The sequence below is a fragment of the Saimiri boliviensis genome, chromosome 9 (assembly GCF_048565385.1).
Source record: "Saimiri boliviensis isolate mSaiBol1 chromosome 9, mSaiBol1.pri, whole genome shotgun sequence".
NCBI classification, from domain to species: Eukaryota; Metazoa; Chordata; class Mammalia; order Primates; family Cebidae; genus Saimiri; species Saimiri boliviensis.
This window is the reverse complement of record NC_133457.1, coordinates 45614688-45641543: the sequence shown is the minus strand read 5'-3', so window position 1 is coordinate 45641543 and position 26856 is coordinate 45614688. Positions and strand designations below refer to the sequence as shown.

The following is a 26856-nucleotide window of genomic DNA, read 5'->3' as shown; positions in this document are numbered from 1 at the left end:
TCCTCCGCGCCCGGCCCCGGCGCTCTCGCGGCTGCCAATCATGCGTCCTAGCCCAGCCCCTGCGAGCGCTTGGGCGACTCCCCGCTGCCCCTCCCCGCCCTCCCGCCCCACTCGGGAGCTCCTCGCTCCAAGGATTTACTCCGGAGTGACTAAGTGCACGTAGTTCACAAAGTAACACCAGAAAACGTCCACGTTTTCCCTGGTCCATCAGAACATCGGCCGCCTGCCCTCAGCTGTCTGCAGCCTGCCCTGCCCCTAGGTGTTGAGAGATGCGTTTTCAAATGACACGTTGAGATCCAGGAGTGAATACTCAAATCTAGTGACTCGGGAGCACATCTCTTTCCCGAATAAAATAGTAACGGTAAGTATGACTTCATTAAACTTTTGCTTCAGTTGTGTCTCTTGTGTGCATACACTGTCACGGTGTAAAAATTTTTCTTACTGTAGGTCAAAGTCTAGAGGTTTTTCTCATTTGAATGTATATACTGATCACCTGGGAATCTTGTTAAAAGAAAACGCAGATTCTAATTCAGTAGGTCTGGGAGGCAGGTTGAAATTCTGCTTTTCTAACGAGCACCTGGATAGAGCCTCCCATTTTGCACCCACCGTGTCTTCCTGAGGCTGAGTAACTAAATGATCACCTATCACCAAGCGATAATGTTGGGAAATGTCATTTTCAGAATGTATAGAGTATAGCAGAAACTGTAAAATTAAAAGTGGCTTGGGAGTTACCTGAATGCTTGCGCTTTTATTCTCTTAATACAGATCAAGAAAGAGAATACTTAGCCTCTCATGTCCAAAAGGAGTAACATGGGAGCGGGACAGTATAAACTTTCCAATCTCCTTTCTTCCCAGGGCAACCAGATTTGCCCAAGACATTCCTCTGTGTACTTGTTTTATAGTTTAAATATTAATAGAACCCCCTTTCTCTTTCAGATACGTCCTGACTAGATAATAAACTATGTGATCAACGTACTTCCAGCTCTCAAAGATATGGTTCTGTACGGCCCTCTGCTCCAATCTTCCAGCAATTCATTCAATGAATTCCTTTACCTAATAGGAATATTGCAGAGGCCAGGGTTTGTGCCACGGTCTCCAGGGAATAAAGGTAAATAGCCCTCCCCCAAAGCCAACTCCCAAATCTTCCCTGTGATTCTAAGAGTTCATTTGCTTCATCCTGGAATTTGAACTCTTGTTCCACCTAACCCCCAAGCTGCCTCTGCTTGTTTTGACACTTCCCAGCTCTCATGTTGAAGATGCAGAAAGGACACTGAAATCAGGAGGGCTAGGCATCTTCTTTCCCACCAATTAATAGCCTTGCCAAGGCTGGTGTGACTTTGGCAATGGAGGAAGATTGAGTTCCAGATCTTCTCCCTATTGCCTCTTCTGCCACGAGCCCATGTCACGGCCATCCCTTGCGTAGGAGTCTCCCACCAGTCACCCTCAGCCACAGCCATTCTGGGCTCTTTCACTCAGTTTCTCAAACCAGAGCTGAATACAAAACTGGTTATACCAACCCTCTGATTAAAATCATTTAATGGCTTCCCACTGCTCTTGAGATAAAGAGAAGATAAAAACCAGATACTTGAATGTGCCTTCAAGCCTCCACCTCTCCTCTAAACGTTCCTTTGGCTTCTCCTTGCTTGCTGAAAGCCTTCTCCAAATTCCATGAATGTTCCCCTGTATCCCTCCTACTCTTTATACGCAGAGCCTTCCCCAGTATGGACTTCCTTCCTCTGTCCTTTTTTTCTTCACCCAGCCAACTCCTGGTCTTCGTAGATTGAATCGTAACTTCTTTGATGGGCAAACTTTCCCTGACCTCCATGAGTAGACTTTTTATTATAGGTTCTCATGGCACCGTATGCCTTTCTTTTAAAGCACTTACTACAGCTGTCCCTTGATAATTATTTGTGTCATTCTTTAGTTTCTATTCTTACCCTCCACTCAACTCCAAATTTCTTGAGGGCAGGTATGGCATATCTTTCCCTCCACTTACTGTTGTGTTCCTAAAGCATCTAACATGTAATCGATGTTTGATAAATATATGTTGGATGAATAAATGAATCAAGCAATACAGATTTAGAAGAAAATTTAGAAGGAAATTGATTGTTCTAGTTAACTTCATAACTCTGGAGAAGACATTGTTACCTAATAGTTTGAGATATAAACAGACTACATTTTAGCCGAGAATGATGTCACCATTACTTCCTTTTCTTAAGAATGGAGAAGTATGTGGGTTTCTTTCTTTTTTGTTGTTGTTTTTTCTTACATTTGCCCAAGTTCCCCTGGATTGCATGCATGTACTTTCTTTCTCCTCAAAACGCAATGTGGCAAATAAATGTCCAACAGGTTCCAAAGGCTTCCTTTTCCATAATTTTCACAAAGACAGATGCTTTACGTTGTTGGAGGCTAGGTATTTGAATCCATGGTAGAATGTTTAGCTGGTGTCCTTTGTCATCATACATCATTAACGTTGATTTTGATTTTGTTTGCCCTTAACATTTCTGATTTAATCTTTAATCTCCTGTGAAATTGAGAAGAATCAGAATTCAGCATTGCCAAGTGCAAACTAGTCTTTTGAAAATCATCATACTAAAAATAATAGAGATGTAAACTCATGTATATTACAATTTGATAATTTTAAAAATTCATCAGGCTGGGTGCGGTGGCCCACACCTGCAATCCCAGTACCTTGGGAGGCCAAGACGGGAGGATCACTTGAGCCCAGGAGTTTGAGACCAGCCTGGGCAACATAGTGAGACTTCATCTTTACTAAAAATAAATTTAAAAATTAGCCAGGCATGTTAGCATGTATCTGTAGGGCCAGCTACTCAGGAGGTTGAGGTGGGAGGATCGCTTGAGCCCAGGAGATCAAGGCCACAGTGAGCTAGGATTGTGAGACCCTGCCTCAAAAAAAAGAAAAGAAAAGAAAAGAAAAGAAAATTGCCATGATGACGTTCCTTTTGAAATTCTTATTGAAAAGAATGTCTGATACCCCCAATCAAGACAGTGTTTTCCCATATAAGGCTTTAGTCGTCCCCAAACTTTTTACACAGGGGGCCAGTTCACTGTCCCTCAGACCGCTGGAGGGCTGCCACATACTGTGCTCCTCTCACTGACCACCAATGAAAGAGGTGCCCCTTCCTGAAGTGCGCGCGGGGCCGGGGTGCGGGGTGGGGCGGGTGGTGGCGGATAAATGGCCTCAGGGGTCTGCATGCGACCCACGGGCTGGGCCATAGTTTGGGGACGCCTGCTTTAGTGTAATATTGCGTGCATTCATATCAGCAGTTAATGTATACATGTAAAAAACCGGGCCATTTGCAAATGAGAACATAAGAATAATAGCCTGATTCAGGGTTTAAAAAACAAGGAAGATAATTTTTAAGCCCTTAGAGAGTTGAAAAACAGTAAATATCAATTTGAACAGAAATTTTAAAAGCTGACAATCTTTATTTTACCAGTTTTACAAACTCTGCACGTGCACGCACACACACGCACACAGTTGAACTGAATCAAAGTGTGGTTTATTTAAACTTTGGATCTCTCAGTTGTGATGAGGGAAGAACCTCCTGCTTCCCTGAGCTTTTTGTCATGTGGCTGTTGAGGTTACTGTCAGCTAGAGCAGTTAACAGGGAGATTCCTCTCCTTATAAATTAACTAATCTCATTCTCAGCTTTTATCTCTTGACCAATTTTCCTTTAATTGTGAAGCAGACCAGTAAGCACTGAGACTGTAGTTAGTTTGTGAGGGTCATACACCTTTTGTGGGTCATCCAGGATGCTAGCTCCTCCAGGAAGGAAGTATTTTGTGAGGCTTCACCTACTATGCTCACTCCTTTCCCAGGGATAACCCAGGGAGCATTTAGTTTATTCAGCCATTTTTTTAAATGTTTACCCCATTCTAACATGGAGTGCATTATTGTTATTTATTTATTTATTGGAATGCTTCCATACCAATTGTAAAGTTTTTGAAAGCACAAAATATTCCTTTTTCAACATAGAACCACACTCAGTGCTCTACAGATAATAGTCAGTGTGTGTTTCTTATCTTCAACAGAGAGAAAAATAGTATCAGTTTTCCTAATCTATTCTATTGTTTGCAGTCCTTCACAGATATTAATAGAACTTGCAATTATGTCACATGTGTACAGAAAGCGTTAATAGTATGTTTTAAAAAAATAGCTTTTTGAAAATTACAAGCGTAATGTATGTTAATTGTGGGTAGGAAATATAGATTTTTTTTTTTAAGGCAGAAGTTAAAAGGATTCTTAACCCTATTATCCAAAGATAATCCTTGCTAAATTTTGGAGCATGTCATTGCAGTACTATTCTAATCTTTCCCTTTACAAATGAAGAATTTGAGGATTAAAGGGATTAAGTATTTGGCAAAGGTCTCATAGCTAGGGCAAGAACAGAGCCCAGATTTGAACTTAGTCCTGTCTAGCTCCAGACTTGTTCCATTCTCCAGAACAAGTTGATCAGATGGTTCATCTTCGCCACCTGACCAGTGAAGGATTTCAGGAAATGCCACCCCAGAATATGCTGCTTTGGTATACTGAGTATTTTCAGTGGAAGGCACTTAAAGAATGGCAAATGCAGAGAGGACGAGAGACATGTGGAACCAATGTGAACCAACCTCCTGATTGAATCTAAGCCCGACCTCCATCAGGCAATCTCAAGCCTACCTCTAGCCCATTCACAGGAGTTTGAGTAAGAATAAGTCAATGCTGTTTAAATCACTAAATCTGGGTTGGTTTGCTATCCAGAAGTTTTGAGACAATAGCTAAGAGATATAAGGGATGTAAAGGGTAAGGCATCATAGAAAAGCAAGGTTAAAAAATTTCCAGGTGGTAAAACTACAAAGCTTCTTGCAGATAAGAACTGCCATGAGGTTTGTTATGGGGGGCTGAAGATAAGGGAGGCAGTGGGACTGCAATTTAGACTTTTACGGTTGTCTGCAAGTTAAATTATACATACAATTAAAGAGTATGACCAACATCCTTCCTCGTTTACTTGAAGTCCACTTTCTCTCCCATCTTGCCATTCGTTCACTAATTTTGTTTAGGATTTGGAAACAGCTTCTCTTAAGGAAAAGGCCCATCCTTGTCTGAGGGTGAGTGTATGATTCAGTTCTGGTCAGTGAGCTGCAAGAAGAAATCTGATGGGGGCTCATGGGAAATTTCTTTTTCTACCTGTTCAAAAAGAAGTGCCTAAGGAAAAGGACTCTGCCCCTTACCTTCACCTATTTCCTACCTTTGAACATAATTGGAAGAGGGTAAAACAGTCTGAGATGCTCCAATCACCTGTCAACAATGAGAAGAAGGCCAAAGGTATCAGCGTAGAACCACTGAATCAATACCAGCAACTACCTCAATGCAGACATGATTTGAGTATGGTAGATAGGCTGTAAAGATGGCCACCATCTCCTCTCTGTTTCACTGTACTCACACATTGTTCTGCACAATAAGAGGTGTAATGGAGTCTATTTTCCCTTTCCTTGAATCTGTGCTGGCTTTGTACTTGCTTTCACCAGTAGAATATAGTGGAAGTGATACTGACCATTAGTACCCATTCTGGGACTGGCCTCAAAAAGAGACTTCCTCTCTCAGAAACCAGTTTTGCCAGATGCAGTGGAGTGCACCTGTAGTCCCAGCCATTAGGGAGACTGGGGAGTCCCAGCTATTAGGGGGCTATTAAGCAGGAGGATTGCTTGAGCCCAGGAATTCGGGTCGAGCCTCAGCAACATGGTAAGACCCTGTATCTAAAAAAATAAAAAATAAAAAATAAAATAAAATAAAAGAATAAACAAAATACAATTTAAAAAAATGTAATCAGTTATCACATAAGAAATTTGAATACCCAGAATCCATCATGCCTCGTGGAAGCCCAAGCTAGCCATTTCAGAGGCCACGTGGAGAAATGGCCACCTACCCACCATTGTAGCCGTCCTACCTGAGGCACCAGAAATGTGAGTGAAGGAGCCATCTTGCATTTTTCTAGCTCCAGCAAATACCAGCGAGAAGAGAACGAGCAAGATGATCCCCACTTTGCAGAACTATGAGAAATAACTGATATTGCATAAACTGTTAGTTCCAGCCCAAATTATTTCTAATACAGAGAAATCCACTGATGAAATTGAAAGAGGAAAACATTTCAGTTACCATAAGCTGTTAACCTGTGTACCAAATACATAGGTGCATCAACTATGAATTGAGAATTGCATGGTTTCTTTTAGTTATCTTGTGAATTGCACAATTATGCGTATTTCTATATTGTATATGTTTAAAGTGATTCCATGTTACAAACACATAAATGTAAAACATTTTATGATTTTTATTTTAGCATTTATTTATTTTTACACACTAATAAGGAATCTCAACACCCAAGAGTGGCCCGGCATAACTTTTGGGATGTGAGAGGCCCTGTTTTTCATTTCAGAATGGGGATAAGAAAAATACATTAAAGGAGATTTTGATCATGGAAGGGAGATGGTAATGGATAATCAGATAAGATTTTTAAGTCAATGATTAGAAAGTCTGGAAAATGTATCCAAGGACATAAGACTGTCAGGAAAACAAGTGTGAAATAACCAAAGTATAAACCAAAGTCGTGACCGTGAGACTAGTGGGAATTCAATAGATTAAAAATGTAATACAGAGTCTGGTAGGAATGCCTACCTGAGTTGACATGGAGTGACACAGAAATTCTAGCAGGAGACAGCTCTCAAAGCAACCTACACTTGACATAATAATTATAGACAACGTGTGTTGTCCGGCACATGTATCTCTACATGCCATCCGCCATTCAGAGTGTTCGTATGAATAAATGACTTTAGTTTTCAAAACAATCCTCTGAGGTAGATAGTGTCATACATAATCAGTTTATAGGTGGGGAAACAACCAGAGAGAGGTTCAGAGATGGCAGAGTCAGAATTCTGGCTGAACACGACTGGCTGCAGAGCCCAGGCTCTAAGATACTCTGTCATCTGCTGCCATGACACCGGCCACCTCTCAGTCTCCCCAGCTAGGCTGTGATTTCCTGAGTCAGGGACCATGTCTTTAGCATCTTTAGCTTCTTATGCCTGATCCGTATGTTTTGTTCAATGATTACCAGTGAATAAGAGGATGCTTCAGTGCCTAAATTCTTATCATTTGTAATATTTGAGAACTGGGACTTTGAAAGTTGTGAATTTCAGAAATAAAATCTGCATTGGCCCCGCAATACCTGACCGCAAAATGAGGGTCATAATACTCATCATAGAATGTAAACACTTGCATGAAATGTCTTAAAATGATGAAACATGCTTTGTAAAATTGAAAATGGCACAAGCAGATGAAGACAGATTTCATTTCCAGAGAGAGAATTTACATCCTTGATAGTTACGTTAGTAAATTTCATCATGGTAAAACATTCATCTTAACTTCTTAATTTTTAAAAAAGGAATATTACAACAAACAGTTTCAATCTTTCTAACTCAATATGTGCTTCCTTAAAAATACTGGATGACACTCCCATTTGGACATTACATTCCAAGTGCTACAGTCATTCAGTTTAATAGTTACTAAACAAACTATGTCACAAACCTTGGAAGTCAGACACTTCATCAAACATAATTAATTCCTCTAATTACAACAAATTGTTTTAATTATTCATTTCTCAAACGTACAAAGCCACTTGCCAATATAGGATAATTGACTTAAAAATATTTACCTTAAGGTGGATTTATTTAGTTGCTATCAGAAAAAAGATTATAATAACAGTTTTAAGAGTTATATTTAATGGGTATATCCTTCAAATTCATGATACTATACATCTTAAAACATATACAATGAGTGAATATTAATTATATTCAACAAATACTTCAGATTTGCTGGAAATTTTGTACCGTAATCAAAAATAAATATTTCAAGGATGTGGTAGCATTTGGAAAAATCTTCTCAAAAGTCTGCACCCCTGGAAAGCTTCTGCAATCGCTTCAGCCAATCCTTTTCTTCTTTTAACTTCAGAAACTTTGTTAATTCGCATAATGGAGGTCAGAAATAACTTTTCATTGTTTACATGATTTGTGCTCAAAATATATAGACTGGTTTACAGGATTGTACAGGCACGCCTCCTGTGGCATGAATAGGGCATACAATCTTATATCCTTTGGAGTAATCTAGGCCTAAGCTTCCAGTCCTGTCTTATGCCATTTTTGTAATAGTCTGACATTTGATCTCAGACTAACCGTATCCTACTGCTCAAGATTTTTCACATTCTTCTAAAGTGGTGATTTCCTGCAAAATACTGTCACAGCATGCTGAAGGATCAAGAGCAAAGTCTTCACTTAGTTTACAGAAGAGGTCCATGCGGGCTTGCCAATAAAAATTTGTGCATGTAGAAAATTCAATCTGAGATTTATTTTTATTGTTAAACGTTACCTGGGTATCAAGGATGTGGGGAGACCTTGAGTTCGTACCCATTTCTAACTCCTCCCATCTAGGAAAGCTAACTAAATATTTATCAATGACAGATTGACTCTGGTCAATTCACAACAGCTCTCGAAATGCAGAAACTTTAGATTAATGGCTAAGAAAGATCGCAAATACTATTTGGTAACAAAACACTTATGCTTTTGTGTATCAGAGGTTAGGAATGCACAGGGTGATAGGTGCTCTTGCATAATCATTTGTGCAAGTCTCAAGAGGTTTTTAATTATTAACCCACAGAATCAGTTGAACACCCTGTGCCACTTTTTCCTTCAGGCATTTCAGAGGGTTGCCTCCTTCCTGAATCTGACAATGGACTCATTTGTTATTGCTTAGAATTGCCATGGCAAATGCCTGTCTCCAACTTATAATAAAACTGAGTCATCTGTTCCTCACTTAGTCATTCCTCACCTAAAGACTATCAGAATGCTGCCAGTTATTTAGATTGCAGAGAAAATAGTTCAGAGAGGTTGCCTTTGATATTTATCATCATCATTTTGCCTCCACATGTAAAACCCTTAAAAGACAGTTAAAACATTGAACTATGTTTGTAACACTTAATGTTTTATTTGACTAATTGTATAGATAACTTTTACGACACTCTACTTGTTTTTCCTCAGCCATCTGCTCCAATAAAACAGATTTTTTCTTTATATTTTTTCTTTATGGGGAGCACCCATGTTCCCTAGGACATTTTTCTCTTAAGTAAAGAAAACTAGATCACAATTTTACCATAGAATTGTTATGTGTTTTCATATCAATCCTTTACATAAATATCTTACAAAAGGTAATGATTCTGTATATAAAATTCTGCTGCTGGATGAAGTATACAATCTCTGGCTAGACCTAGAAAATAATATTAGTATAGCGTTTTCCCATTCACAAAGAGGCTCTGCGTATGTGATCTTACTACACATAAAAACTATATGATGTGAAAAAAAATCAACCATGTGATGTGAAAATTATTAATATATAATTATTATTGTTTATGTTATCAAGATTTTACAGATGAAGACATTGACATTCAAAGACATTAGTGACTTGTCCAAGGCCACCTAGCTAGTAAATGCCAAAATACAAATTGATTGTCTGACTGTTCTTTCCTCTATTCCTCATGGCTTTCTTAACCTTTCTTCTCTGTTGTCCTGTATGTCAAATTCTATGCTCGTCTTTTTTCCCTCTGTCCCCAGCTCAGGGTACACGGGTGTGCTTTAAGTCCATTTGCAAAATCATTTGCCTCCTATCCAGAAATGTCAATATCCAAGCAATATCATTTGCTTCCTATCCAGAAAGGGTCCAAAAGTGCTCTGGAGCCAGAGTGCCCTGAGTGTATTGCTCCAGCTTCTCTGACTTGGTGATCGTCAGTCAGCAGAGGATATCTACACGTACAGAGGAGCCCAGTAGAGCTGCCTGGTCAGGCGAATCATCCCTGAGCAGGGTGGCAATGGGGATGGCGTCTTGTAGTGTAATCACTGCTCTCGGCACGCTGTGATGCCCCTGTGGGTGTTCTCTATTCATTCAAAGCCTCAGAGTCTCTTGGTTCTGAGAGCCACACTTGAACCAGGAAATTGCCTTTCAGAATATGATTCTCTGCTCTGTTCTTATAAATGTGGCTTCTCTCTTTCCTACATACAGGCCTACAACGTGCTTTTTTTTTTTTTTTTTTTTCCCAAAACAGGAGATCCTAACCTCAGATTCATGGAATTAACTCAAATGAAGTGCAGATTATTAGATGCATCTACATAAGTATTTTTTCAAACTAGAAAATTTTAGCTTTTATCCTATTCTCAAAGGGGCCTGGGGTCAAAAAAAATTTGCTAATAATATTTAGAGTGAGTGATAGATCTGGAAACCAAACTCAGACCATCGCACTCTAGAGTGCTTATTATTGACTTCTTTCTTGATTTTTCACTTTCTAAGTGGGTGACCCTGAGCAATTTACTCAACGTTCCTGAGTCCAGTTTATTTTTGATAGTCATGCCAGACTTTCATGTCCATGAAGATGGCATAGGAACATTTTTCCCATTGCTGTTGGTAAGTACAATAAAAACCCCAGACATTATGTATTAGGCAAATGGAAGAAGACTATAAAAGGAGGAAAGATAAAGATAAGCCGGTTTGGGATGCCTGGACCTAGGGAAAGCACATGGCAGTAATTGTCCTGGGCTTCCTGTTGGCTTCACATATCTCAGACATGAAGCTGAAGAAGCCAGAAACCTATAAACACCAGAGGCAAGAGTAAATAAAATTTAAGCGCCAACAAAAGCTGCTTCTCTCTAGGCAAAACATGAGGGGAAAAGGCAGCCTTTATCAAGACAGAAACGTTTTATAGAATAAGTTCTCCAACAAAATACCACATGAAATACTGTGGCCTCACACCCGTCTGTATCAGTAAAAGATGTATGAAGAGCCTAGGTTTCTACCCTTGTGAGCCTGTAATGAGGACCCCTAACACTTCTACCAGGGTAGCATCAAAGAAGGCCAAGTTAGAAGGAAAGATTTTCATCCCTACTGGCTAGGAATGACATCCCCTCTCTGCTTCCCTCTGTTTTCATGGTGCCAGTGGAGACCACATGAGCAGCTTGGACCACATCCAGCAGTAACGAGGTATCTCTATCCTTCCTCGCTGTGGTGGTATCAGAAGAGACCTATTGGAAATTCAGGACTCTCACTATTGCCTAGAGTAATGAAGCCACTGCCACATCACTGGAGACCACATGGGGAGCTGGAACTCCAACCTGTACCCAGAAATAGTGGGATGCTTCTCTCCTCTCTGCCTCTACCACACAGGTGTCATTGGATGTCAAAGGGGGAACCCAGAACTCTTCTGGCAGTAACAAGGTGGTAACTATGAGCAGTAAAGAAGTGCTGCCTCCCATCTCACTGAAGCAGTGTCAAAATTATTAAAACAAATGGTTTGTAATAAATCATAAATCGTGTTAACATGATGCAAAAATGTCCAGGTTTCAACAGAATATGATTCATCATACCATGAACCGGGAACATCTCAAACTTAATGAAAAAAGATGGTCAATAAATTTCAACACTAAGAAACAGAAATGTTAAAATTATCTGCTAAAAATGTTAAAGCACCTATGAGAAAAATGTTTGAACATGCAATTAGGACTGATGCCAGGAACAAAATTACAACCTCAACCAAGAAATAGAAAATCTCAGCAAAGAAATAGAAAGTATAAAAAAAAATAAACCCATGGACATTTAGAATGAAAAATAAAACTGAAATAAGGATATCATTTGATGGAATAAAAAACACATTGGAGAGGAATGAGGAAAGAATTGATGAACTGGAAGACCGAACAATAGACATTGTTCAATCTGAGCAAAAAAAGAGACATAGGCAGGAAAAATAAAAAGGGCAGATCCTTAGGGGTCTGTGAGACTGTAACAATTTATCTAGTACTTATGACACCAGAGTCTTGAAAGGAGAGAAGGAGAGAGGAACTGCAAACATGCTTGAAGAAATGATGGATGAAAACTCCCCACTTTTGGAAAAGACGTAAACGTATAGATTCAAGAGGCTGAACAAAGCCTAAATAATAAGGCTAAGTAAATTGATGTCAGGATATATGATAATTAAAATTTTGAAAGCCTACCACCAAAAAAAAAAAAAAAAAAAATGTTGAAGCAGCCAGAGTAAAACGTCTTACTTATAGATGAAAAATAAGGCTGATAGCAGATTTATCTTCCAAAACTATGAAGGTAAAAAGGAAGTGGCATAATATATTCAGGCCCTGAAAGAAAAAAAATTTAAACCCAGAATTTTATATTTAATAAAAATATCCTATAGGAGAAAAAAGGAAATCAAGTCATTCACTGATGAAGTACAATTAAGAGAATGTGTTGCCTGAAGACCTATTCTTAAAAATGTTTTTTAAACAGAAAGAATGATAAAAGAGACTTGGAAATCAGAAAGGGAAAAAGTACAATACAAAGAGTAAACATGTGAGTGAACACAATAAATTTTCCTTCTTTAGAGTTTTCTAAATAATGTAACACTGTCTGATGTGGCTCTAAATGTATATAGAGGAAATATTTAAGACAATTATTGCAATGAAGGGTTAAAAACGAAAAGACAGGTGATAGTTCTATATGTCATTCAAATTGATAAAATAGTGGCACCAGTAAGACTGCAGTGAGTTATGTATATATCCAGTAAAACCACAAGTAAGCAGTATAAAGAAATGCACTCAAAATGCTATAGGCCAGGAAAAATATAATTTTTGGAAAAAATGTTTGAGTGAAGGAGAAAAATGTAAACGGAGTACTAAGAACCAGAAGAAACAGGAAAACAGAAGTAGACTTAAGTATTATTCCAGAAAAATGAAGATCTGTGTTCCCCCTCCACACACACAAAATGGACAAGAATGTTTATAGCAGATAAATTCCAATAGCCTCAAACTGGAAATAACACAAATGTTGTTCAACCAGTGAATGATTAAACAAACTGTGATACATCTATGCCATGGGAGTAGTCCTCAGCAATAAGAGAAAATCAATTACTGATACATGCAGCCTGATACCAGCAGCCTGGATAAATATCCAGAGAGATATGTCAACAAAATAAAGCTGATTGCAAAAACTTTCATGCTATATGCTTCTATTTATAGTACTCTTGAAATTACAATAACATAAAAATGGAGAACAGATTAGTCGTTGTCAAGAGTTAAGGAAGGAGCAAGGCAGTAGGAAGCAGGTGTGATTACGAAGAGGCAACATGAGGAAGCTTATGGTGACAGGCGTGTTCTATATCTTGACTCTATGGATATCATTCTCTCGGTTGTGATATGGCACTGCATATTTTGCAATGTTATCACTGAGGGAAAACTCAGTTGGGGTGCATGGAATCTCTCTTCATTATTTCTTATAACTATATGTGAATCTAAAAATATCTCAAAACAAAAGTTTAATTTAAAAATTGCATCTGTCAATGTTTTCTTGAAAATCAAACGTGATCGTATCTATGAAAACTCTTTATAATTTGTAAAGCATGGATGCATATTAAGTTTTATATATATATATGTACATGTATATAATAAAAGTTTTATATATAGGTGTGTATATAACATTAAGCGTTTTTGTTTTTTTGTTTTTTTTTTTGAGACGAAGTTTCACTCTTGTTACCCAGGCTGGAGTGCAATGGCACGGTCTCGGCTCACCGTAACCTCCGCCTCCTGGGTTCAGGCAATTCTCCTGCCTCAGCCTCCCGAGTAGCTGGGATTACAGGCACGCGCCACCATGCCCAGCTAATTTTTTGTATTTTTAGTAGAGACAGGGTTTCGCCATGTTGACCAGGATGGTCTCGATCTCTTGACCTCATGATCCACCCGCCTCGGCCTCCCAAAGTGCTGGGATTACAGGCTTGAGCCACTGCGCCTGGCCAACATTAAGCTTTTTAAATAAGTATTTGAATATGATATTTCGTCGATCAATCGCTCTCAATGCATTTTCAAGCATTTGTTTGTCAGGTTCTCCAACGTCTATGGAAAGAGAAATAATTAATGAGGATATAGGCCATATTCTAATTATAATGAGAGGTAGATAAAAACCCTCCTGGGTTAACACATGTAATGTGGCCTTTGTGTTTGAGGATGTTGCTGCCAACAAGGTAATTAACTATCGATGACATGGCAGTGAATGGATTCCAAAACTGGCCTCAAAAGTGAGGGCTGGAGATCACTGGCCAGCTATCGCAAAAATTCCATAAGAGATGGCTTATCAATGATTCAACTTAGTGCCAAGGACACAGTAGGTATCCAACAAATATTTGTTGACTGAATGAATGACATACACTAAATAAGTGGTAACAATTTGTACTACAATTAAAACTGCACTAGAATGTCCTGCAGACACCTCTGATTTATCATGTTCCTCCCGGGACTGGCACCTCTGCCTCCGCAATCAAACCAGACACTTCTCTGGCATTGATTTCTTAACAAATGACATGAACATCTACCAACACTAGTTTCATCATGCCAGAAAGCTTGAGGTCTTTCTAGACTCCTCTTCTATACCCAATGATGTCAAACTGGAAATTGAGTACTTAGCATCTCCTTCATTGTCTACCTTCCCCACCCTCACTAATTCTGGCTTCCTTCTTTTGTCATTTCTCAGCTGGGAAATTTCACACTGCCTCTGTCTTCAATGGTCAGAATGACTCATCTTGTGGAAAGCTTCCCTGATCAGACAAAATATTTTTAAGACAACATTAATAACCACTGATGGAGCTCTTGCATTGCTATACACTGTGCTAAGATCCTTCCACACCCTAACTGTGAGGGTGGTTTTAGGAGGACGTATTTTGGTTACCTTCCCAAGTGAATCTAATTGTAGTGCAAACTGCTACCACTTATTTAGGGTATGTCATTCATTTAGTCAACAAATATTTGTTGTATACCTACTGTGTGCTTGGGACTAATAGTGGGTAGATGGGAGACGTGGATTCTGACAGAATTTTGTCGCTCTTAACAAGAGATGCATACCTTCCTTTTTTTTTTCTTTTCAAAAATATACTTTATTGCTTAGCACAGTTATAGATTTATAGAAAAATGAAAAGACAGTACAAAGAGTTGCCATATACCCACTCCCACCCACTGTCCCCTATAATTAACATCTTAACTTTCTCTTTGAGGACTGTTGACATGGCTCTATGAAGAGACGGTTGCATCCCCTGTAGCCATCTGGCAAACATGAAGGTAACACTGAAGGCAAACACAGATAGCACAAGGAATGTGTTTACGGCCTCACAACTACAGTAGTATAGCAGAGCTTGAGTTCAAGCTTGATGTAATTCCAAGATTATGTTTTGATTATGCAATTCTTATTATACAATATTGCATTTATTGATCGTTTCACTATCTCCTCACCTAGACTGTAATTTCCTTATAGGTAAAATTTACACAGCCCGGTGTGTGATTTCTTCCAGTATAAGAACCATATATTTTCATATGACTGGACATAATATTAGGGCAAGTAAAGAGTATGCTTTAGAAATACTGCTTATTTCCTTAGCAGGAAGCACTCTGATGGTCTCTCCTGGTCTCTCATCTAAAGATTTGTTTCACTCTTTACTCCAAATAACAGACATAAGGTTCGTATGAGATTGACTACACCCCTAACTCTAGCAGTCACAATTGTCCCAAGTCAATCAAGATAATTCCATCTTTTTTTTCTGACATCTTTAGCTTGAAAGTTATAATATGATGAAGAATGATGCAATCATGTGATTTTTAAATTGATGGTTGTGGTAAAAGCAATCTCCTCCACCGAAGAAGGCCTGGAGCCCTAGAAGTCACTGGCAGCTTTCTTCTTAACATTCTGACATGAGGAAAGCCAGTTAAAGGATGAAGAAAATACACAGAGGAAGTAAAGCTAAGAGAATTCCAGGAAGATGAGACCTGATGACATTGTGGACGTTTGGATCAAACTTAAAACCTGCCCTAATTCTGAACTTTTCAACCTCATGAGTCAATACTTTCCTTATAGTAATCTATCTGAATAGGGCTTTCTATAACATGCATATGAAGGCTCCTTACTGATACAATCTTAATTACTTTTTAAATTAAAATATATTTTATATAAAATGTCACACTGCAAATAATGTAAATATAGACTCCAGTCTGCATTATCTAGCAATAATAATAGCACTGGTTACATATGTTCCTTTTTAGTTACATCCTTAAAGCATTACAATTATACATCTAATATTATATTGCTTGCTACAAAACATTTAATAATTTTAGGAAGTGGTCCAATGTGAATATTAAAGAAAAAAGAAAATTTTGTCTCTGTATAATTAATTTGCTTTTAGTTATCAAATCAGGATTTGAGTATAAATACAAATCCTTTATATTAAAAAGAAACAAGACCAATGTTTCATTGCAGCTAAGGCTAGAACTCTGAAATCATGACAATCCTTGTGTAAACTTAAATCATATAGCCCTTGGAGCTCAGTTTCCTCAAATGAAGTATTTTGTGAAATGATCTATGTGTGTATTTTACATATATATATATATACACTTATGATTATGAGATTTAAGTTTTCTTTATCAAGACACAAGTCTGAGCTTTTAAGATTTTTGACCTTACATTTGTTGAATGAATAAATATGCCACAGATTTTTGGTAAGATTTCATAAGGAGTTCAAAAAGGGCTCAAAGTCAATCTGTTACATGGAGAATCTGCTTTTGGAAAAATTTATTTATTGAAGGTGAAAAAGTGGAGATGCAACTTAAATATTCTGATTCAAAAATTGAAACCATATGCCTTATATCGTTAACAGGCAAGGAATAGAGAGAAAAGTGCAAAAACTCATTCTTTGACATGATGTTGAAAGTGAGTTCAATAGCCATGAGACTGCTGTTGAAGTCAGTGTCACAATGCTTTGAAACGAATGGACTCTTCTATTTGCCCGTATAAAAATTTGCCTTGATTCTTGAGTTTCACAACCTTTTACAATCAAAACTTAACCGCCAGGCAATAATATGACTACTTGGTCTTGTTCATAAGTTGTAGTTTAATGATTTGAATGTGGCCTCTCTACATTTATCTGCTTTTATCTCTCTCACTCTTCCGCTGGACTTTGCCCTTTTGATAAAGAATTAATGTTTGAACAAGTCTTCAAAAGGAATGGTGGAGCAAAAGAGAGGAAGGGGAGTGGCAGGAAGAAAGAATAGTGTGTTGACCAAGGCTGATGATGAGGTTTATTCTTTCAAGAAAGCTCTAGTGTGCCTCTGAAGGAACCTAAGCAAAGGAGAGCTCCTTGGCTTTCAGGTTCTATTATTACCTTAGTGGAGCTTGGTGCAGTTCTAAAAGGCATTTTTCTTCCTCCCTAAACTTTTTCCTATCCCCCTGTGACCTGGTTTACTCACTCTTTGCTGTATCCAGTCCTTACCACCAATCATGGGTGCTCCATGCTTTCTCACAGGCCAGGGATCTCCAAAAATGTTTGGTTGTATGCCTTTATCAGTTTAAAAAATGTGAAAATACAAACTTTTTTCCCTTATATAAAATAAGACCTTTAGGGCCAATATGGTGGCTCCATGGTGTCGTAAGCTCCTTGTACCTTTCTGTCCCCATATTTCTCATGTGGCTTCTCCTTTCAAAGTGATAAGATGGCAACCGGAGCCCTGATCATCATACCTGGGCCCAAGAAGGGAAAAAAGGAAGGATCCTGTTTCTGTGTTCTCCCCTTTTTAAGGGGACTGCTCAGAGGTTCATCCAATAACTTCTATTTGTTTAGAATCTAATCACTTGACCATAACACAGCTGTAAAGAAGACTGGGGAATATAATCTTTTAGCTGAAGATTATCCAACTGTCACAGAAGAAGAGAATGCTGTTTCTGCCATTTGGCTTCAGAATCTTGTTTTTTTCTATTAATTGTCAAAGCAGTCACAATGCGTTGCTAAAATATCTTAAGAATATGTGATTTCCTCTATGCACATCGTTCCTTTTAACAATCTCCAAAATGTATTTCTTCAACGCGTTGGTATAGCACAAAGGAAATTTAATGAATGATCTTAGCTGAGATGAGTTAACACATCTGTATTTTTATTCAGCTTGTAGATCATCTTCCTATGCTGTGCGATTTGCTCTTCTATGAATTTCCGAGTAAGTTTACTGACAAATGCTTTTTAATTTGTTGCCACCTTGTACCTTGATGTTATTTCAGCCATTTTTACTATGCCACAAAAAGACACATTTATATGTATTGCATGTCATTTTGTAAAGTATTCAACTGAACATACTATGATTTAATCTTCACTAGATTTCCTGGATGTTTGGCTTTTAGTTGCCTAGTTAATCATGATGTCTTCATGCTAATAATACCTATAAATACAAGCCACTTCTCTTTAGGAAATTACAGTATCTTGATGCAGACCTGAACTTCATGTTTTTGACATGACACAGACTTGTGCCTTAAACTATTCATGTCAGTGCTGTTTAACAGCCATTTGATGTAAACTACGGTTGTAATTTAAAAATTTCTAGCGGCCACATTAAAGAATATAAAAAGAAGCGTAAGATTAATTTTAATAATATCTAACCTAATACATAAAAAACATTAAAATTTCAAAAGAAAAATCACTAAAAAATTATTAGAGACATTTTAATTTTCTTTTACTGTCTTTGATTTTCATTTATAGTTTGTATTTACAATTCATGTTAATTCAGACAAGTCACATTTGAAGTACTGAGTAGCTACCTGGGACGAATGGCAATCGTATCGGTCAGCACAGGCCCAGATCTTACCACATCTATCTGCACCCTAAAGGTGGGGACATGGGTCTTGTGACTCGAGATCAGTCCTTAAAATTCCATATCCCAAATAACCCCTTTAGGGATTAAGTTGTTTCTTCATTGTAGTGTGTGATAGTGGCCATGATATTTGGTCATTTGAGTCAACTCCTCCTGCTTCATTTCTCTCAGTCACCTTACAGTTTCATTAGTGGATATGACTTGGCTTGACTTCCTAGAATTCCTAAGGTGTACACACAAATACTACCTCAGAGAAACACATATTGTGCCTACCTTCAGTAATATTTATCTCAGAAACACCCTTGCCCTTCACTGAGTGCAAGATTCCTTCTGTCCTACACTAAAAGTCAAATCCTGTCCTTGATACCTAGCTCATGCTATGTACCTTTTCTGACTCAGGGTTCCCAGTCAAAGAGCATTCACTTCTATGTCATTCCTTAGGAAACTTCAGGCTGCAAGTCACAGAAAAACCTTATACGTACTGTCTTCAAACACAAGAAATTGTCCGAATGCACACAACTGGCAGAACACAGACAGGGCAGGTGTCATGCCTGGCTGAATAATGCTTTCAGGCACTGCCTTAATTAAGTTGGGATTCCCAAGAAGAAGAATCTAAGACAGGTACTCGGGTCTATGTAGTTTGTGGGGGAAAAGCCCTCTGAAGAAAGGGAGTGTGGAAAATAGGTTGGGGCAGAGAAAGGAGTGAAGCAAAGATGTGGTATCAACTGGAATTGGCTTCTGCCTAATTCCGCAGGGAACTCGGGGCATGAATTGCACCACAAAGCCAGTCCCACCTTGAAACAGGAAGGTGGTCTTCTGTACTCCCATGGCAGTCAGACGTTTGCTGAGGGTTATTTCAGGGATGAATGAGGTGCGTAACTTCCAGCAGAGGGGAGTCGAGCTTCTCACCTAAAGGGAGCAATTCTTAGGCGGAAGGAACAGCTATTAGCAGTGGCATGCTTTAGTTGGTTAGGGGATCAGGGTAAGGCATGCGCAGCATCTAAGATGGCTGCATTTTTCTGATTGTCTTGGACCTGTCCTTCTCTGTGTATGGATTTTATCTTCAGCATTTCTCCTCTCACCTGGAAAACCTGCTTTTCTTATGCAGCTCCTGAGGGAGTCAGAGTGTTAAATCTCCTATGAGTCCACCAGGCGCAGTGGCTCACTCCTCTAATCCCAGCACTTTGGGAGGCCAAGGCAGGCAGATCACATGAGGCCAGGAGTTAGAGACCAGCCTGGCCAACCTGGCGAAACCCCATCTTTACTAAAAATACAAACATTAACTGAGTGTAGTGGCACCCACCTGCAATCCCAGCTACTCAGGAGGCTGAGGTAGGAGAATCCCCTGAACCCAGGAGGTGAAGGTTGCAAGGTTGCAGTGAGCTGAGATCCTCCACTGCACTCAGCCTGGGTGACTTCGTCTCAAAAAAAAAAAAAAAAAAAAAGAGCGATAAAGAAAATTCCCGTGAGTCTCTCAAAAGAGTTAGGAAAACCTTCTAAGAAGCCCCAAAAAACTTTCTCTTGCTTCTTAGCCAAAATGTGGTCATATGATCATTCCTGAAACTTTCTTTCATAAGGAGGATGGGATTAAGTGTTTACCCATCAGTTTTACACCTTGATATAAGATCAGTTCCCACTGAGGGAGAAGTGGAATAGACGTTCAGTGTCACCCTCAAGGCACACAATTCATAGCGAGAGGAAGTCTGAGAAACTAATTTGTGTTGACATATAAATAACTGTTAATGGTTTCTAGGAAGGTTGTCTGTCAGGACTTTTTATCTCCTATAATATAAAAAGGGGAGGATTTAGCCAAAGAATATTTTCACAGAACATATTGTCACATATTACAAATGTGAGTTGTTACCTCTATTTTTCTATCAACGTAGTAAAAAGAAATGTAAATAAAAAGAACTTGCATTATATATAAGTATACACACACACTAAGAACAAGTTTTATAGTTGATGAGATGAAATTGTCAATGATTACCAGATCTTCCTCATATAAGACACTATATGCTTACATATCTGCATGTATTTTTATTTGCCATTCACTCTACAAAGTGAAGCAGATTGCATCGTGAATTAGAAATCCTGGTCTGTTTTGGGTTTGTTGTCGTTGTTGTTTTTGTTTTTGATGGTGGTATTTTTGAAGACAGGATCTCATTCTGTTGCCTAGGCTGGATTAGAATAGCACAATCATAGCTCACTGTGACTCCTGGGCTCAAGCAAACCTCCCACCTCAGCCCCCTATGTAGCTCGGACTACAGGTGTGTGCTACCAGACCTGGCTAAGTTTTTAAAAATGTTTTCTCACTATGTTGCCCAGAGCAGTCTCAAACTGCTGGCCTCAAACACTCCTCCTGCCTTGGCCTCCCGAAGCGCTGGACTCACAGGCAAGAGCCAACACACCCAGCCACAGAAATCCTGGGTTTTGTCCTCAATGGCACCACTTATTAGCTGTCATGATTCTAGTAAACTAATTTAACTTCCTTGAATTTTATTTTGTTTATTTCCAAAATAAAGAAAAAGATTTATCTGGCCAGAGAGGAGCATTGTGATATAGAGGTAATGAATGTAAAAGTACCTTATAAAGCGTAGGCTCACATCTTTTATGATTTATTTATCACAGTATTATTACAACAGAGAATTGATTTATGGCAATATGATCTATAACATTTCTGGAACTCCAACAATATTCCAGGTATTGGGACTGATGCTTTCAAATATAGGATGCATGTGCCTCTTGAATCTCAGGACTAGAACATGCACTGACCCATAGAGCGTAGTAAAAAGGATACTATGTGATTTTCCAGGCTAGGTTATTATGGACTGTTCAGCTTCCACCTTGTTTGCTGAAACACTCACTGTTGGCATTTGAGCTCTTTATAAGAAGTCTGACCACCCTGACGTCCACAGGATGAAGAGGCCTGGAGGCGAAATCACAAGGCGAAGCCCTGAGACTACATTGAGAGAGATGCCAGTGGGCTTTAGCTATGAGTCCTTCTGGCCCAGGCATCAGATCTGATGGTGAAGAAGTCTCCAGATAATTCTAGCCTCCAGCCATTCAAGTTCGGAGTCTTCCAAACGGAGGTTCCAGACATTGTGGGGTATGGTCAAGCCATGTTGGCTATACCATCTGAACTCCTAACACAAAAAATTCATGAGTATAATAACATACTCATTGTTATACCAAGTTCTGGAGTGGTTTGTTATGCCATAATAAATGATTGAAACAGTTTATCAGTAAGCTGTTTTGATTAGTAAACCGTAAAAGTCTGCATCATCTCTGTCAACTGAAGGATGACGAGGTTCATGCATTTGGAAGGGAGAGCCTAATTTCTCATAAAGGGTTGCAGTCTGCAGGCTGGCCATCCTACAGGGAAGCATCACTTCTGGCAGAAGATGAGAGCAGGCACTTTGAGGGAGGGGTAAAGGGAACAGGAATTTATGCTGAGCAGTGGCTGAATTGACATAGTCAATGGACTATAGGAGAAGTCATGAATATTTTATGAAAGGAGAAACAAGGGCATGCACAACTGAGCTTCATGCCTCTTCATGGGTTGCATGTTTAAAAAATGGCAGCCTTAGCATGATCCGCAGGCAGGGATGTGGGGGTGGGGGTGTTGGGTTGGCCCTCTGACATCAAAAGGTGAAGCGGAGGACGCGAAAACCATCGCTGTCCATCCTCTGTGAGCCAGCCAAACCAGTCTGGAGATGGTGGTCAGTTTTTAGGAAGGGATGCATTGTGAAACCAGTGAGCTGTCATGTTGCAACCACAGAGAGGGACAGGGAGTCCAGTTGCAGCCCGAGATGACTAGCTAAAGGCAATACAGAAATGAATCCTTTATTGTGAGTTTTCCAGAATTTGTTTCTGCTTACTTCTTAGGAAAGAATTCTGGTTAAAGTTTAACAAGGAAGGGGCATACTGAGGCATATCCAACCTCTGGTCCTGCCACGGCCAGGAACCCAGTTTTGAAGGTTTCTCTGGAGTTACCTTGGTCAAGAGGGAGTCTGTTCAGTGGGTTGGGGGGTGGGGGATCTTATTTTTATTTCTCAACTCAATTTTTATAGATAGAAACCGAGAGTGAGAGAGCTTAAGTAACTTTTAGTCTTACAATTGATAGTGGTAGATCTGGGATAATAACTCAGGTCTGCCTTAAGGAAGAATCTATGTTCTTCTAACCACAGTGGGACTGACCTCTGGGGGACATGCTTGGTCAGCCTGCTGAGTCCACAGGACGAAGAGGCAGAAGGAGAAACATGTTTTTGCTTTTGGTGTGTGTTTGTCTCCAGGATGTCTGCTGGATGATCATTCAAGGAGCCCTCTAAATTTGTTATTATCTGCTTCAGACATCTTAATTAAATGCTTTAGAGGTCTCTACCATACAATCAAAACTCTAAGCACTCTTCTCCCTATGGAAAAAAAAAGTAAACTAAAATTCCTGTCCACTGCTAAGATTCCAGCTATTGATTTCTGCTCTTGTATTTAACTGACTTTCTCTGAGAGTGCGAGTCCTCCAACAAGAGAAGAATAAATAGAAGCAAGTCAGTGCCACCTGAGTGAAAGACGAGGAGGAGGTTCGAACACCCTGATAGGAGTCTCAGTTGATGGTTAAATAGGAGAAGGGTTAAGAGACCTGAAGTTAAAACTTGTTTGAACTTGGAAAACCCTTTTGTGAAACTCCACTAGAAGGCCTTTTATTTCACAGTGAACCTTGCCCCACAAATACTTTCACAGTAAGAATAAGAAAAAAATTGAAGAGAGAAAAAATAAGAAAGCAAAAGGAGGTCGAACATTGAAACATTTCATTAACTTTTTAAGCAGAAAAAGAATTTTCTCCTTCAAGTTTATTAAATAAAGGGACAGGTCCAGAGAGCCCATTCGATATATTTGAGGAGGCAGATAACTTACGGAGGCAGCACCTGGAGAAGCCTCGATTCTGTCTCTTGCTCTTACACCGATTCTGTCTCTTGCTCTTACACTATATCATCCATATTTGTTTTTTATCCCATGCAGTGCTATTAGTAATATCTGTTTAGCATAAAATCTGGCCACTTTGGGTGCAGTGGCTCACACCTGTAATCTCAGCACTTTGGGAGGCCGAGGCAGGTGGACCACGAGGTCAGGAGTTCAAGACTAGCTTGGCCAAGATGGTGAAACCCTCTCTCTACTAAAAATACAAATATTAGCTGGGCATGGTGGCAGGCGCCTGTAATTCCACCTACTTGGGAGGCTGAGGCAGAGAATTGCTTGAACCTGGGAGGCAGAGGTTGCAGTGAGCCAAGATCGCGCCAAGGCACTCCAGCCTGGGTGACAGAGCAATACTCCTTCTCAAAACAAACAAACAAACAAAAAACATCTGGCCACTTGTTCTTTGAGGCTATATTTAGAATAAGAGTGGCCAAAAGATTATTAGAGAAAGTGAGAAGTGGAGAAAGAGGGAGTCCAGTCTGTTCTGAAAGGTGAGACTTATGTACCATGTATCATTTTAGCAGCTATAACTGTGGAGTACCTAATAATCTATGCAGGGCTTCCATTAGGTGATTTACATATTTAATTTTCACAAAAATTTTCCAAGGCTGGTCTTATCTCTATATGAATCATTGATATAATTGCTTCATATAAAGAGGTTATATTACCTTGGAAGTGGCAAAGATGAATACCAGTTCATCTCACCCCAAAGCCCATGTTTATTCCACTCTGCCAGAATTTCTCATGGTATATACAAGGTGATTTTAGATAGTAGTAGTGTAGACATGATATATTTCAATATTTATGCACTTATTTTAAGGTACATTAAAAAAATGTAATAGGCACATAATTCGTGGATATTCTTTCTTACAACAGGGATAAGGTATGTATCTAAGATTTTTATTTTAAATAGGAATAGCTAGAGAAAAAATATTTACTAAATAATCATAAAAATAAATAAATAATGAAGTGGTATGCAGTGATTGATGTTTGGGAAACTAGACTATTCTGGGCTCTCATTTCATTGATTGGCTATTTGACAATTTTGAAATAATTTATTCAGATTTACTGATAAATACAAGTTTTGATTTTACAGTGATATCAATGATATTAGATTAGAATATGCTTTTTAAAAGTACCATTCCTTTTAAATGTATCTATTTAATTTCATAGGCATATAAATTGATGCATTTATGTTCACAGATCAGAGCACTATTCTTTTATGCATGCATTTATTCTTCTATTCAATAAAATTTATTGAGAACCTGAAACGTTGTAGAAATTAATTAATGCACATTCCACATTTCATAGGGGCTCATGTCTCCTAGGAATGTCAGTCATCTGTTTATTCATGACATAGTTGTTTGTGGACAAAGTGCAACAGTATCAACCAAGGAGAGAATTATTGTCTTCCTCTCTGGGAATGGGATCTCTGGGAAGACATCACAGTGCAAAGAATTTTAATGTGGATAATAAGCAGGCACTAAATTCAGTCCAGATGCAGGACAGTTGAAAATCTGCTACCTACATCTGATAAATCATGAGAATGTAGTTTGGGGTGAAGGTAATGCTTTGCATTATGAAAGATCTAGCATAATTGATACCCAGAGCTGATCTTATCTTACTTAACACCACACTTCTTATAAGATAAAATTATTTTCAATATTCACCCTAAAGTAAAAGAAATAACAATAAAACTGACCAGAAAGGAAATACAATGTAATCGATTAATATTTTTAATTACTTTAACAATTCTTTGAACAAACGGGAATATGTATACCTTCATACTGGTCACTTACACTAAGGAATAATTACATTAGTTTGATTTGAGGCTTAGTTTTTGTCATTGTTGATGACTTCATCAAAATCAATCATCTTCACCATACTCCTGAAAACAAAATAGTCTAGCTAGAGTTTTTAACCCATTTCATTCATAGTTGATCAAATAATACTTTTGATTACTTTTTATTTCAGAAAATGTATTTAACATGAAGCAACATATACAAAATAGTTAGGTAAAGCCTTAAACACAAGGGTACATTTGGCAGAGATTATAACAATTCCATTTTATAATAAATTTCAGAAAATGCAACTATCCATAACTTTGTTTCTTTTTTGATAGTGTAATTGATTCTAAAGCCTCTAAATGTTTCTGTTCTTGAAGAATTGTAAACAGAAATTAAAACATCATACAATGATATATTAAAGTCACCTAAATTTTGTTTCTTGTCTGTGCAATCACTGTGGTATCATTGTTTATTTCGACGCTACTGCTTAAACACAGGAATATGTAGTGCAGTAGGAGTCAGAAAGAACTTTAGCCTGAAGCAAGCTCAAAGGATTTCAAACCTTTATGACTTCCTCTCAAAGTGAATTTATATAGCTGAGTCTAGGTGTTCTGGGTCAAGCTATCTAACTGAGGAGTCTCTCGATTTTCATGTAGAATATAAAATTTATTAATGTAGAAATTATAAAAGATGCTAATTTGCATCTTTTATATTTGCTTTTATTTTGCTAACTTACATATTGTGATGGTTTGAATGTGTTTCCCCCAAAATTATGTGTTGGAAACTTAATCCCCAATGCAACAGTGTTAGGAGGTAGAGCCTAGTAAGAAGCCATCAGGCCATGACGGTGGAGTGAATGGATTAAAACCTGTTTTATTACAAGAGTGCATTCATTGTAAAAGGGAGAATTTGGCCCCCTCTTACTCTGTCTCTCACCCTCTCTTTGCCCTTCTGCCATGGAATGACATAGCAAGAAGGTCCTTGCAAGATACTGGCCCCTTGATCTTGGATTTCTCAGCCTACAGACCCGTAAGCCAATACATTTTTGTTCTTTATGCATGACCCAGTCTGTGGTATTCTATTATAGCATCACAAAATGGACAAAGGAAACTGGTAGTAGTGAAGTGTAGTGTTGCCATAAAAAATGCCTGAAAATGTAGAAGGCTCTTTGGAATTGGTGGTAATGGGCAGAGATTGAAAGAACTTGGAGAAACAGGCAAGAAAAAGGCTGTCTTGCCATAAACAGAGCAGTAAGATGATACTGATGAGGTTTCAGAAGAGAACTGTAGTAAAAATATGAAACGTTTTAGACTTACTTTAGGATTTAAATGATTCTCAATCTGGCCCTGTTGTA

At 38.6% G+C, this 26856-nt stretch overlaps 1 long non-coding RNA gene across 5 annotated transcripts; it reads left to right on the top strand.

Moving 5' to 3' along the window:
* Positions 1 to 109: 109 nt before the first annotated feature.
* Positions 110 to 22008, top strand: LOC104652656 (uncharacterized). 5 transcript variants are annotated; one of them, XR_012519224.1, is made up of 4 exons: positions 110 to 361; positions 937 to 1108; positions 18045 to 18096; positions 21660 to 22008. It is a non-coding gene; the product is annotated as an uncharacterized LOC104652656 (long non-coding RNA). The 5 variants fall into 5 exon arrangements; XR_012519222.1 differs by lacking the exon at positions 18045 to 18096; XR_012519223.1 differs by lacking the exons at positions 18045 to 18096; positions 21660 to 22008 and adding an exon at positions 15670 to 18033.
* The last annotated feature ends 4848 nt before the right edge of the window (positions 22009 to 26856 follow it).